Here is a 14,499-nt window from a genome sequence, read left to right on the forward strand (position 1 = left end):
TGGACAAGCAGCTAGCATACGCCCCTATATCGCACCTATTGCTGTCACCTTATGGGAAAGAGATTTATTAAAACAATGGGGGGCCATGCTTACAATCCCCACGATTTCAAAAGCTGCTAAAAATATTATGTTTAACATGGGCTATGATCCAACTCAGCCCAGTCCTTCGCAGGAGCCTGAAGTAACTCGAACTGGCTGTGATAAAACAGACTTAGGACTGCCTTCTTTATCAGAGGACTTTTCCTAGGGCCCCCTGCCCAGCACTTCGCCCTTTCCTTGCAACAAAAACAGATAAACCGGTTTGTGTGAAGCAGTGGCCCCTTCCTCTAGAAAAATTAGAAGCGCTACATCAGTTAATTGATGAGCAATTACAAGCTGGTCATATAGAACATACGACCAGCTCCTAGAATTCCCCCGTATTTGTCATTTAAAAAAAAATCTAGTAAATATCTCTATCTATAATAGATAAGAAAAATTAATGCAATTGTCCAACCAATGAACTCTTTGCAGCCTGGAATTCCAAATCCAACTTTAATACCTAAGCATTATCCAATAATTATTATTGACTTAAAGGACTGTTTTTTCAACATTCATTTGCAACAAAATGATGCAGAGCATTTCACCTTTACCGTTCCCACTCTAAACAATAATAATAAAAAAAAACTATAAAAAGGTATTATTGGAAAGTGCTGCCTCAAATTATGCTCAATAGCCCCACCTTGTGTCAACTGCTTATAGATCAGCCTTTAAAAGAACTTAGAAAAGCTTTTCCAGAGAGCATTTGTTTGCATTATATGAATGATATGTTATTAGTTCACCCATGCACTAATAAATTACAAGAATTATATCGATTGACATGTTCTAAATTTAAAGAATATGGTCTTCAATTAGCAGAAGATAAAGCTCAAACTCAAGAACCTTGGGAATACTTGGGTTATCGTATAACTTCTCAAAATATTATTCCTCAGAAAGTTCAAATTAGAAGAGATTCTCTTTGTACTTTAAATGACTTTTCAAACGTTATTAAGTGATATTAATTAGATAAGACCAACCTCAGGGATTCCCACTTACTCTCTTACTAATTTATTTGCTATATGAGAAAGGGATTCCAACTTAAATAGCCCCATAAAAGTTACTCCAGAGGCTGAACAAGAATTACAATAAATTGAGAAACATATTCAAAGGACTCAGTTAAATCAAATTTCTCAATTTAATAATTTCTATCTTTATGTGTTTCCATCAATGCACTCTCCTACAGGATTAATTATACAAGAAACAGCTTTTATAGAATGGTGTTTTCTACCTAATAAGGCATCTAAAAAGATGGAGACTTATGTTCACAAAATGGCCTTTATAATTTTAAAAAGAAGGCAACATTTAAGACAATTAATAGAAAGAGATCCTGAAAAAATTGTTGTTCCCTTAACAAATAGCCAAATTTCTAATTTATTTATGTTAAACACTGAATGGCAAATAGCTTTGTCTGATTATATCAGAGTAATAAATAATCACTTTCCCCAAGATAAAAGAATTCAATTTCTTAAAAACACTTCTTAGATTTTAAACAAAATAGTAAAATTAGAACCAATTCCAAATGCAGAAACATTTTATACAGACGCAAACAAAATGAGAATATCTGGATATATAGGTCCTCATTCTCATAAAGTCCAACAATCTCCATATAATTTTGTACAGAAAGCAGAATTATTTGCTATTATTTTATTGTTAACAGATTATCCTAATCAAGCTTTAAATATTATCAGTGATTCTTCATATTCTACTTATACAGTGCGAAATATTGAAACAGTTACTTTACCTACTAATACTGAAGAACTTAGAACTCCAAAATTTAAAAAACTAAAATATGTTCATCATTCTGTAGATCAGGCGTCCTCAAACTGCGGCCCACGGGCCACATGAAGTGGTGTGAATTTTATTTGTTCCTGTTTTGTTGTTTACTTCAAAATAAGATATGTGCAGTGTGCATAGGAATCTGTTCATAGTTGTTTTTTTTTTTTTTGTTTGTTTGTTTTTAAACTATAGTCCGGCCCTCCAACGGTCTGAGGGACAGTGTATTGGCCCCCTGTTTAAAAATTTTGAGGATGCCTGCTGTAGATACTTATTCTCTTTTCTCATGGGCTTCAGCAATGTCATCTGAAAAAGCTGATGCTGTAATTTCTCAATTATTAGAAGCTTTCTCAGTAATGGGCAAGCCCTTAACTATAAAAACAAATAATGGATCTGCTTACATTTCTTTTTTTTTTTTTTTTTTATTTTTCATTGAAACAATTTTTAATAAGTACAAATACATGCAATAAGGTTCAGAACCGAATACAGGCCTGACAATCAAGTCCTTATTTCCCAGAAGAAAGGCCTCAAGTCCCAATCAATTTCCAGTAACAATGCTTTTACAGATCATTTTAACAATACGGGGTTTAATTTCCTTCATATTTTTGTATTTAGCATTCTAATCTTAAAGACTAGATTAGAAACTAGTTCAATTCCTCGGAAGGCAATTTTTTTTCCTTTTGCAGTATGAAGGAATCCACAAAAACCTCTTCCCCAGCTGGATTCTCAATATCCAATCTATGCTTAAGATGAATCTTTTTCTATCTAATGTAAACTGTAACTTAGGTAAAATGTAGCCACGAACATTAAACTAGTTGTCAGAAAGATTTAGCTAGCTTTATAATTTAAGTTTTAAAACATAAATATTTGCAGCTTGATCTTTTGTTGACAATGATTGTCGGAGCCCAGAACTCAACATTAACAAGTTCCCATTCACGCACACAAAGCACGCACCATCATCACACAACTTACTCCTGTCTTGAGAGAATCTGCTTTCTTAAATCTTTGGCCTCCCAAATTGCAAGTCCAAACGACTTTCAACTCAGACTTTTCTTAGATTTTTATGAGTTTTTCACCACGCATCATCAACACTTTTCGTTATAACCTTTCATGTTGTTGCTTACATTTCTAATAAATGTCAAGCCTTTTTTAAACTACATAATATCAAATATATTACTGGTATACCTGGAAATAGTACAGAACAAGCCATAATTAAACGATAAAATCAGACATTAAAAAATGCTTCATAAACAGAAAAAAGGGGGAGAACATTATAATGTTACCCCTAGAAATAGAATATCTTCAACTCTCTTTACTTTAAATATTTTTAATATTAATAATGATAATAAATAAATCCCAGCTCAGGTGTTGCATTGGAGAAAAGAACATGCTTACATCTCAATGGGTTCATCAAACTTTTAGATCCCTGACAAAGCTTTGAAACTGAGGAATGGCACAGAAAAGACCATACCCCCAGGCTCAGAATAAGCAACCCCTGACCACATCCACTTTGTTCTTGTTCTTGACTATGATCTCACTCTTCACTACACAGGTAAGTGCTCAATCATATGAATATTGGACCTATGTCCAAAATCTTCCTCTACTGAGGAGAGTCAGTTGGTTTGTGCCTAGTGTACCAATTTATGTTAATGAATCCAGTTGACTTCCTGGGCCTTGTAACACTCATAGCCCTTTAAAACCTAATGAGGAAGGAATGACATTTTTTAATTACAGTGTTGGTGTCAGTGGACCACCCAGTTGCTTTGGTAATCGCCCCCATTGTTTAACTTTTCAGTATCAAGCTTGGACAAGTATAGACTGTCATTCCAATAAATCTCCACAGAGAAAGATGTATCTTTTAGTAGCCCTTTCTATTAAAGGAACAAAACTTAATGATACTTTGGGTTCTTCTGAGTTACCTCTTTGTCAGATGCACAGCTTTTCACAAAGTATGTGAATGAATGCATTGGATGAAACGTAGAGGTAAAAGTGCATTCTTGACTACTAATACTTCCTATGGAAGCATCATAGATAAAATCCCCAAGGGTTTTCCACGCACTCTCAGAATTCCTTAAAACCTTCAAGATGAAAGGAAATTATACATCCATTTCCACTATAATATTCAGTCAAATTATGTGGAGAGATGAAGGATTTTCTCCTCCTTTTCCCAGTCTATCAAAATATTCTAAACAAAATCATTTATGGAAAATTGGGGCTTTATTCCACCCTTTTCAAGCTTGGGTAGAAAAATCACATCATAATCAACAAGATAAAAAAATATACCTTATCTTTTACTAAAAACGCAGCTTATAATGTTCAAGCCTGTTTAAGGCTGCCTTTTGTATGGCTTAAAGGTTTTATATATTGAATGAAACCAAACCAATGAAGAAATCCAATATTTGCAAACCTGTACTATGTATACATGCATTAACAGTTCTGTTCAGTTTAATGTTTCCAAAGAGCAGTTATATCTTTCAAGAACAAGAACAGTTGTGTTGTTCTTGGTGAAGCTGACCCGCCCGTGGCAAGGGTCTCCAGCAATGCCCATACTTCAAGTGATTGCTGAGAAAGGCCCTGAAGAGAAGCAAGCCTTTCATTGGAATGCTAAGACTAAAAGCATCAAGAGTCAGGACTTTGTTGCTGTAATAGCACCACAACTCTGAGCAGCTTTGAATGGCTCAGAGACAAATTGACACTGAAATCCATAATGAACTTTCAGATTTAGAACAAGCTATTATTACGTTAGAAGATGAATTGGTCAATTTAAAGAAGCCAGGTAAAATTAAAATGTGATTGGAATATGACATCTTTTTGTGTTACCCCTGTAATGTAGAACAAAACTAAGTTTCCTTGGGAAAAAGTGAGAAAGCATCTGTTGAATCATGAGAATTTAACCACTGATATTGCGAATTTACAAAATGAGGTTTATTCTACTTTGCAACACAAGTTGGAAAAAGTGGATGGAGATTCCATTTTAAAAGGAATTGCTGATGGAATAGAACAGTTAAATCCATCACCCAAAATTAATGGACTCATTGGCTGGTTCATTTGCATTATTGTTAATTTTGTGTTTGATTTTATATATTGTATGTAGGAAAGTTAATCAAGCTAAGAAGGAGAATGAAATACATGCCGCAATTTTTGCATTAATGATGAGTGATATGAATTACTGTGATAAGAAAAAGAAGGGGGAGCTATAGGCAGAAAGCCTATATGTGCCTTTAGCCAGAGCCATTCTCAGAAAGGCAAGTAAAAAAGTCTTTTTAGATGCTGACCCGGAGAGACTTGGATAGAACTCCATAAAGGCTTATGGCCTAGTCCCGGAGGCAGTAAATGCCTGGGAGACAAAGGCTGGACGTAGGAGGCAGGGGCTTGCAGGCAAGTCTCTGTATATCTTAGTGATCTCTGGTCAGTTCTCTGAAGATGAATTACGGCCTCCAGGTGGTCTGGTTGAAGGTCGAGTGTTCAAACAACCTCCTCCCCTGGAGTTCTTAGCCTTGTTTAAGCAAAGTAGTTTAGAGTATAGTTCTAATTAAAAGTTGAAACGGTAACTTTGAGGTGAAGTAATGGAATGTGCTAATTAGTAGACTGCTTGGAGCCGGGCCGAGTAGGGCCCGGTCATGTGATTGGTTTTTGAAATGTCCTCATTGATCATTGATTAATGGTGCGTACGTGCAGCACCAGCTATATAAGCTGGGAAAAAATAAAGTAGTCTGCCATAAGCCATGAGAGAGCCGTGGTCCCCTTTATTACCATACAATTTCAAATGCAGGACTTATCCTCTGCATCCCCGCCCCCATCTGAGAAACTGTCACCCAACACTCCTGCCTTCGGGGATCTTCGCCTTTGGGGATCTGCCCCTCCGGCTCCACAATTCTCTTTGTGTGGTCTTGCTCACTCACTTGGAGCTCACCACTGGACTGCCACTAGTCATCCCACATCTCTTTCTCCAGGCCAAGGTGCCAACTCTCCCCCCTCCCCAAATGTGTACCCACTCACTGTTGGACTTCTTTCTCTGGATGTCTCAGGAAGCCTCTGATGCATCCCACACGAACCATGGACTCATTGTCTTCCTCCACCTTGCCCTTGTCCACTTTCTCAGTCAGGGCACCACCATCCACGCAGACACTCCTGATACAAATTTGAGTGTCCCCCCTCAATCTTCCTGTGCGTCTCAGCCCCAGCATCCACTCAGCTGTCAGTTCCTGCTGCTTTTATCTGCTGGATGCTTCTCCAGGCTGGCCACCCCTCCTCTGCATCCCAGACTGACCAAGCCCAATCTCAGCCCTCTTTTCTGGAAGGATTCCCTGCCCTCCTGCAGCCCCTCCCCATCCATGCTGCTGTGGGGGATCCCAAAACACAACCTCACACCATCATTCCCTCTCCTGGCTCCGTGGTCACCTACAGGACAAATTCCATGTTCCTTGTGTTGCCCTGCAGGTCTTGGAAGTCTTTTATCACGTCTTCCCATTTTGTACTTCAAATCTCTGCTCCAGGAACTCCAAGCTATTTGTAATTTCCTACACACACCTCGAAACTCCCAGCCTCCCTTCTTTTCTCCTGCAGCCCCCAGTTTGCTAAAGTGCCTTTCCCCGCTCGGGGCTCCTCACTGGCCCACTTCTTTTCATTCTTTAAGACCCAGGTCATTCTTGACCTCCTCCAGGATGTCCTCCCAGACCACTTCTCCCCCTCGTTATGATTTCTATCATACCTGTGTGTCACAGGCAAGCCACTTCTAACCTTGTGTCAGTATTGCCTCTATTTGTCTCACCCAGAGACAAGAGGTGGACTGTGTATGTAATATCCTACAGGGTTCCCAACACCAGCCGGCACTGGGCATGGCACACATCAGGTGCCCAGTGAGCCCTCACTGAGTGAATGAACGGGCTTTGGTAGATGACCACACTCAAGTAGGACATGGGAGATGAACCGAGGGCTCCTGGTCGGGTAGAGGCAGCAGTCAGGACTCGTCCACTGACAGTGGATGTCAGTGTTGGTTATCCTATTCGTTGCCTGATCCCATGTATTCCATCCGTATTTCCATTGAGGGCCGCTGTGGTAAAGGTGAAGAACAAAGCATCTGATGGATGATCCAAACACACCCACATGACAGAACTCTGGGTTAAGACCCCTGTTGCCACCTGCTGGCAGGGTACTCTCAGCTCCTATTCTGAAAGGGGATTAACATTTATTCCCCTAGACAGACAACAGGATGCGTCATACCTCTCAGCCTCTACATATACTGTTTCCCCTCTCTACATGCCTTTTCCTTAACCTTACTGACCGACTTGGTGGTAAATCCTATTCATTTCCCCCATACTAACTTCCACACCAACTCCTCCACTATAACCCCACATGACCCATTGTAGATTTCTACCCAGTACCTAGAACACTGGTTGAATGCTCGTGTATCTGGCTGCTTCAGACCTGGGAGATGGCACAGGGAAATTAGGGGCAACGTCAAACTCAGTTCTGAGTTCTCAGAATCAATGAATACAGCACTGGGCCAGAGTAGCTGTGCTCGGTGGAGAAGTGTCAACATATGAATAGAATGAGTAATGCACGAGGAGAGGTTTACCCAAAGCACTATTTGGCCAGGGCAGAGAGAGGAGTTGGTGGAGTGGGGTCATTGAGGAGGAGATGCTTGTGCATGGTTTAAGGGGGAGGATGCTGACCAGAGGAGAAAGGAGGAAGAAGATGTTCCCAGGACAGCAGCTATTACAAGAAAATGCTCACACACAGATGAGGGGTGGGCTTGGGTGTTTCTGGGGAAAGGTGTGTGGTTGGTGTGAGGCAGCTAGAGGGTGCTTTTTTGTGTGCTGGGGGTGGCGATATATGAAAGGCAGGTGGGAACAGACCTCTCAGCCTCTCCTGGGATGCTCAAGGTCAAGCCAAGGGTCTCGGGTCAGTGCTCTACCACCCTAGGAGAGCACTGAGAGTAGGGGACCTCTGCTCAATCTTTATGAACATGGGAGCTCAGAATTGAAGGGCTCCCGGTTAAGGTAGGTGGCTCAGCTGAAGCAAAGTAATTTTTTAAAACCAACAGACAGCAAAAAAGCCCAAGAGAACATGAGAGTATCAGAACTGAGGAAAGCATGAGAGCCCATGAGTGTGAGCAACCAATTGCTGGCCAGTGGTTCACTTTGCAAAAACACTGGTTCAGAGTGGGCTGTGAATTGATTCAATTAGGGATGGGTTCATTTGGAGGATTTTGATTCAATTTATACCGTTTCAGGTCTCCAACCCTTCTGGGGAGTACATGTGCCTGCCAAGATTAAAGTCATGTGTCTTTCCACATCGATCTTTCCCTGTTTACTAGCTCTGGATGATCCCTAGGGAAATGCAAACAACAACTTGGAAAGGTTTGAACATTGCTCAAGCCTGTCTGGTTCCAGAGCCCATGTCTTCCCACTCCCCAGGCCCCATAGCCTAAACATCCCTAATGATGTCCTTCGTTGCCACATCGTAGTGGACCACGAAGTCAGCCACAACGCCTGAGCTGGAGAAGGCAGACTGGTCTTGCAATGTCAAGTAGGAAGTGATCTGAACACCGGTCTCTCACCTCTCAATCCTGGCAGATGGGAGCAAGTCAGCCTCACCTGTATGGGTGGGGAGGGTTGGGGTGTGGTGGCATGTATGGCTTTAGTGGGCAGAAAAGTCAGGGAAAGCACAGCAAAGGGGCACTCACTGGAGAGATTGAGAAGTCTGCCCTCAACCAACACCTGCTGCTATCCCTGCCCCCAAAACCCTTTCACCTGCCCCACACTTTTCTACACACCCTCCAGCTACCTCCTTCTCTGCCTCCTCCATCAAGCCCAGCCTGTCAGACCCAGCCCTGCCCTCAGCTGCCAGGTCCTTCCAGTCCAACCCACACTCACAACTTTGCCCTGCTTCACCGCCCATCCCACTCGGGGCCCAGTCCCTGAAGGAGTGCCACCAAGCTAGACCAGGATCCTGCGTTTCTTCCCACAGAGGCAGTCAGTGTCTGTAAGGAGAGAGACAGACACACAGACAGGGCCTGTGTCTCCTCCCATCCCCCTTTCTACTGTGGGAAATAGCAGTCTAGCAAGGTTCTCCTCTGGGATAGAATTTCATGCGTTTTCTTTCCCCTCTGGCTTCTGACTCTCAGAATCACGTGTGTGAATAAGCCTTTTAGTGTCTCATTATATCACAGATGAATTTCTGGTCCCGGATGTTTGCTGAGCAGGACACCAGAATCCAGGACAAATGTCCATTTAGAAATGTCTCTGTGCCTCCCTTTTTTCCAGAAAATGGAAACTTGGGAATCCTGATCCCCCCCTTCCTGCTACAGCTGTCAAGAAGCTTAGGGGCAAACTGAGCCCCCATACTCTCTGAGGTGCCTGCTCACATACATTTCCTTGGCTTCCTTCCTTTCATTGCTCTTTGTTCTGTTTTTTCCTCACAGGATTCCTTCTAACCTCTGTTTTAACCTTTAAGGAGAAGGGGGGGGGGCTGCCTTTTATAGCTCAGGACTTAAGAGGACAGGCTGCAAGGACTCAGATGGCCTGTGGGTCCAGGTTCCTATAGCTGCTGTGTGTCCCCGCACAAGTTATTCACTCTCTAAGCTTCGCCCTCCTCATCTATAGCCCAAGGATGATGATCACTCCAAGTTCATACACAGTATTTGTGGGCATTAAGTGAGACCATTTATGGAAAGTATTTGGAACCATACCTGCATCTTAGGGAGTGCTAAGTAATATTATCTGTTACAATTATCACCAAACTTCATTACTCTGTGCCAAATAAATTGGAGGGAGGGGTTTTCTCAAATTCTCATGAAGGTCCTGGGCTGCAGATGGCATCTCACAAGCAGAGCAATGACATCACTCACTTTGCTGGTCCCTCGTCAAGGGAGCCTCAAAGGTGAGAGTTGACTCCATCTGTCTCTTTTCACTATGTCCACTTCACTGCCACCCTGGGTCAGCAGGGTCAAATCAGGCAGACCCTCCTATGCTAAAGTGCTCTGTGGAGCATCCGCAGGAGCTGGGGTTTCTCTGTGCCTGCCCTCTCATCTCTCAGATGAGGCATGCAGGGCTAGCCCCATGGTTCTACAAATTGGCTGGACATCAAAGTTACCTAAGACTGGTTAAAAGTACAGATCCTGGGCCCCATCCCAACTAGACCCTGAAGGCTGGGCCTGGGAATGTGCATTTCTAAGAGCTCATGTCGTGATTCTGATATAGTTGGTCTGGCCCTGAAAATCTCTGGGTGAAATTCAAAGCACGCCTGCCAGGCAGGACTCCTCTCTGACCTAAGCCCTAAGAAGGTATCCTCAAGGGCAGCTTGCACTTCCTGTGCTCCTATCCTCATTCCAGGCTTAGTGGCCATCCAGGGACAAGCAGGATTTTTTCCCTGGGGCCTCTGCAATCTGAGTCAACAGGGAAAGTTTTACACACCAATTCATGTATTTGCTCCCCATTCGCACTTATTAACTCCTTCATTCATGCATTTTCTCACATTTTATTCACCCTCGCCTTCCTTCAGTCACATATTTACTCATTTCTTTCTCATATTCACTCTGTGTCAATCAGAATGTTGCCAAAAATAAACTGCCCACCCATCGCGCAAACCAACAATAAATTAATAATTTACAGAGGCGGCAAGCATTAAGAAAGCTTGGGATGGTCAGAGAGATGGTCAGAGAGCCAGACTAGCTCACATACAAAAGGGTGAAGGCACAGTATCATTTGTAAGAAAGTTGGTATAGCCAGGGAAGAGTAGCTACCCATGAGAGCTGATGGTTATTGTCATGAGAGCTACAGCATGGTCAAAGCACAGCCCAGGAAATAGGGATGCAAGGGAATAAACACTCTTGAATTCCAGATATGACCACTGTCCATCTCATGCTGTCCCTTATTTGCAGAACAAGGGAGCCTGGATGATCCAATCAGCAAGGGTAGTTCTCCTGAGGTGTAGTAGAGAAGGTTGTTCATGGTCAAGAATGGATCTAGAGGAGAAAGTGGGGAGTCTGACAGTGAGTCCTCCATTGTCAGCTCCTGAGCTATCCTTTGTTCCTGCTTGTCTCTGGCCCAGCCACCAATCCTACATCAAGATCTTTGATGTAGGAACACACTACTTAGTGAACTGAGTGCAGGACCACATCCAGAGCTGTACAGTCTACTACCTCACGAACATCCACATCACACCCTTCTGCATTGACCTATGCAGGTCCATAAAGAGTGAACTCAACCTCAGAGGCTGCATTGGAGGTGACTCGGGCCTCTCAGCTTGGGACAAACAGATAGAAAGGGCCCCATGATCTAGAGGGGTTGACTGAACTAGTCCAGGTGTGGCTGGCCACTGTTTGGGTCCTGAACTGGAGGAACCAGGTCTGACCCATCTGACTCTCCTGTTGCCTTTTCTCCCCAGCCAACCACTGTTATGTGCACAAGCTTGATGCTCACTAAAGAAAAGCGTGCATTGCCCCAGCACTTGGCCCTACACCTTCTTAGCACAGGTGTTGTTCCTTCTGGGAGGACCACCTGGGGTAGCACAAGTGGGAAGTGAAATATAGGAGAAACATGTACTGTCATTATTGTCATTTATTGGACACCTATGTCCAGTCAGTGTGATCTGCTTTCACCTGTGTGGCCTCATTTAATCTTCATAACAACTACATGAGGTGGGCATTACCATCACCTATTTATGGATGAGGAAACTGAGGCTCAGAGAGGAGCAGAGAGTGATCCCAGGGCTCATGGAAGGTACCAACAGAGCCAAGACTGAAAGCCAGGCCTTCCTACCTGTGCCTCAGCTGTCCACCAGAGAGGTGGGAAGTGTCCCAAGCAAGGAGTGGCCCCACAAGGCCTGGTCCTCAAGGATCCTTTTCTTACCTCCAGACAGGCTCCCCTGACCTCTGAATCTCCTATCTGCTCCTCAGATTCTGACCTCTGACTGTCCTCATGTGCCTCTCAGCCCAGTGTCAGAGGCACCTGTGGCAGGGTCATCTCAGTTGGATCCCCTCATCCTATCCTCTTGGTCAGACACGTGGTCATCCCCACATGGTGTGCCTTCCTGGCATGCAAGTGCACAGCTGCCCCAACCTTTGTGCTCATGGGCACAGTGCACCAGCCCATTTTACAAAGCACTTCCCATAGATTCTCACTCCCATCATTAAATTTGTAATACTCAAGTTAGCTTTGACGTCTGCAATTCTAAGAGGTCCTCAATGTGACTTGTATTCATCTTTTATCTATATATATTGAGTATTACAATGTTTTGATTTTTTTTTAAGCTGGCCCAGGTCAGGTTTGAACCCACCAGCCTCAGTGTATGTGGCCAGTGCCCTACCCACTGAGCTACAGGCACTGGAGAGTATTACAACATTACTAGTTAATATAGCTTATTTTCTTTCTTAAAATGTGTATACCTTTTTTGGCACCCTCTTATATATGAGCAAGTGGACAAATCCCTCAGAATGGACTATGTTGGAATACACATGTGAATGTTCACCAAAAGGAGCATGATGATACAGCCTATGTAAATCTGCCAACCACCTTCTCCAATGCCTCAATGAGTAAATGAACAAAATTGCTATAGTAGTAGAAGAGTTAGATATTCAACATGGATTTACCTTCACACTTAACTCTTAAATTATTTAGTAATTATTAACCCTAAATTGAATAAGACAAATGAGATTTATGCTTTCATGTATAAAACACAAATATACATTTTATACATGCATACACATACGCACACATACACATATATCTGTGAAAATAGTTTCATTGGGTGGTAATTAGGACACAAATGTCTTAAAAGGTTTCTTAGAGAGTGATAAAAAAATAGGTAGAGAAACTACTCTACAGGCTCTGGCCAACCCTAGTCAAGGGGAAGCTACGTGAAACAAGCTCAAACTATTTAGCATTTAAATAATATACTAAAGAAGAGTTTAAAAATTGTGGCAGTCCATTTATTACAGTAATGGTCTCCAGGCTGATAAATGTGGCAAAAACATGAACAAGGGTCTGTCCCTGATTACCCTGCTTCTCTCTTCCTGTTCCCAATACTCCCCCACTTGCCTGATACCAGACTTGCTCTCTTCCTCCCTATTCTAACTGCCTGCAGTCTTGGAACCTGGGGTGTTAGAAGAGCCAATCCTTTGTTCTGTTAAATACTAGGTTTTGTGGGAAGGGAAAATGAGGGGGGAGCCAGGTAAGCCCAGTGACCTACACAGGGAAGGCAAATGGTAAGGGCAGAGTTCTTCATGAGTATAATTCACCCTTAACTCTATCAAGGGCTTAGTGCTCAATTTTTATTAGAATAATAGTCCCTCAATTCCACACCACCCCCTATTTTCACATGGACATCACCTAGGGATCTGAGAGGGCCCTGGACACAGTACCCAGGGAAACCAACGCTGCCTGTGACCTTGTCTACTTATTCTAGGAACTATCCAGCCCCTGAGGAGACCATGGCCTAGTCCACAGTGGAAGAAGCTCTGCTTCTATTGAAGACTACCTCAGCATATCTCCATCCATGGCCACAGAACTATCTCTATTTGGATAGAGCTTTATGTTTTAAAACCCTGTTTCTTAAGCAATAAACATTTCGTCCCAAAGTCTACAGGAGGGGAGAGGTGGCCATTAGAAGGGCCTTATTGTCCATAAGATTGTTACAGTGATTAGGAGCCTGGTAATGTGGGGATTAGAGATGGTGAAGCTTTTATGGAGAAAAAGGTCCAGGTAAATACCTCCTAAAACAGGGAGGTGGATGCCTGGTAGCTAGTGTCTTGTCAGCACTTTGACAACCCCTCTCCTGCCACTATCTGGGTGATTTCACTGTTCACATGGATAACCCAACCAATACCCTGGCCTCCTGAGTCCACTCCTCTTTCTCAATCACCCACTATTTGGACCTCTCTCTGTTCTGTTTTCTTAAATATAATAATCCCACTATCTGTTTAACTAGTCCCCCAGTTCATTCTTCCAGTACTCTCAATACCCTTTCCAAAATACCTAGAACACTGCCAGACACATGGCAGGCACTCCCATTCACATAATGTTGTGCCCCTGCTCATAGACTTCACTGAGACTCCTGTCCACAGACCCCCAATCTGTCATATACTCTTGTCGTCTTTCCTCTCCAAGCCTGCCCCGTCCTCGTGGTCCACCTCTTCCACCACAATTATGTCAGGCACCATGGACACAGTAGTGAAGATAAGACTTATCCGCTCACTGCCATGGGTCCTGTGTTCTTATTCCAGACCCATACAGCAGAATCCAAATCTTGAAATAAATCACTACTTGCCTTCTTGGTTCCCTACATCAAGATTACTAAGCACCTTGCCATTCCCCCCAACCCAAATCATTCTCTACTGGGGCCTCCCCATTGCTCGACATCCTTCCACCTTCCCCATCTGAATCCTGTCTATACAGTCTCTTTTCCCAGGCCCGCTGGTGACCTCTCTCACTTCCTCAGGGATTGAACTGAAGAAAGCACCATTCAACTTCTTCCTCTCCATTGGCTCATGACCTGCTCAAGTCTCTCTCTCCTTCTCCAAGTAAATGTTCCCTTATTCCCATAGCCCCCTTTAGCTATCTCCCTTTTTCTCCATCCTGTCTCACCCAAATTTCTCAAAAGAAGATTCTATACTTAATATCCAGTCCTTTCTACTTATGCTTTCTGCTC

The 14,499-nt window shown here is 43.1% G+C and overlaps 1 pseudogene; it reads right to left on the reverse strand.

The window, feature by feature from the left end:
- The window catches only part of LOC128576835 (inter-alpha-trypsin inhibitor heavy chain H6-like), a 36,764-nt pseudogene extending 22,753 nt beyond the window's left edge, over positions 1 to 14,011 (reverse strand).
- Between the last annotated feature and the right edge of the window lie 488 nt (positions 14,012 to 14,499).

Source organism: Nycticebus coucang, chromosome X (assembly GCF_027406575.1).
Source record: "Nycticebus coucang isolate mNycCou1 chromosome X, mNycCou1.pri, whole genome shotgun sequence".
Lineage (NCBI taxonomy): Eukaryota > Metazoa > Chordata > Mammalia > Primates > Lorisidae > Nycticebus > Nycticebus coucang.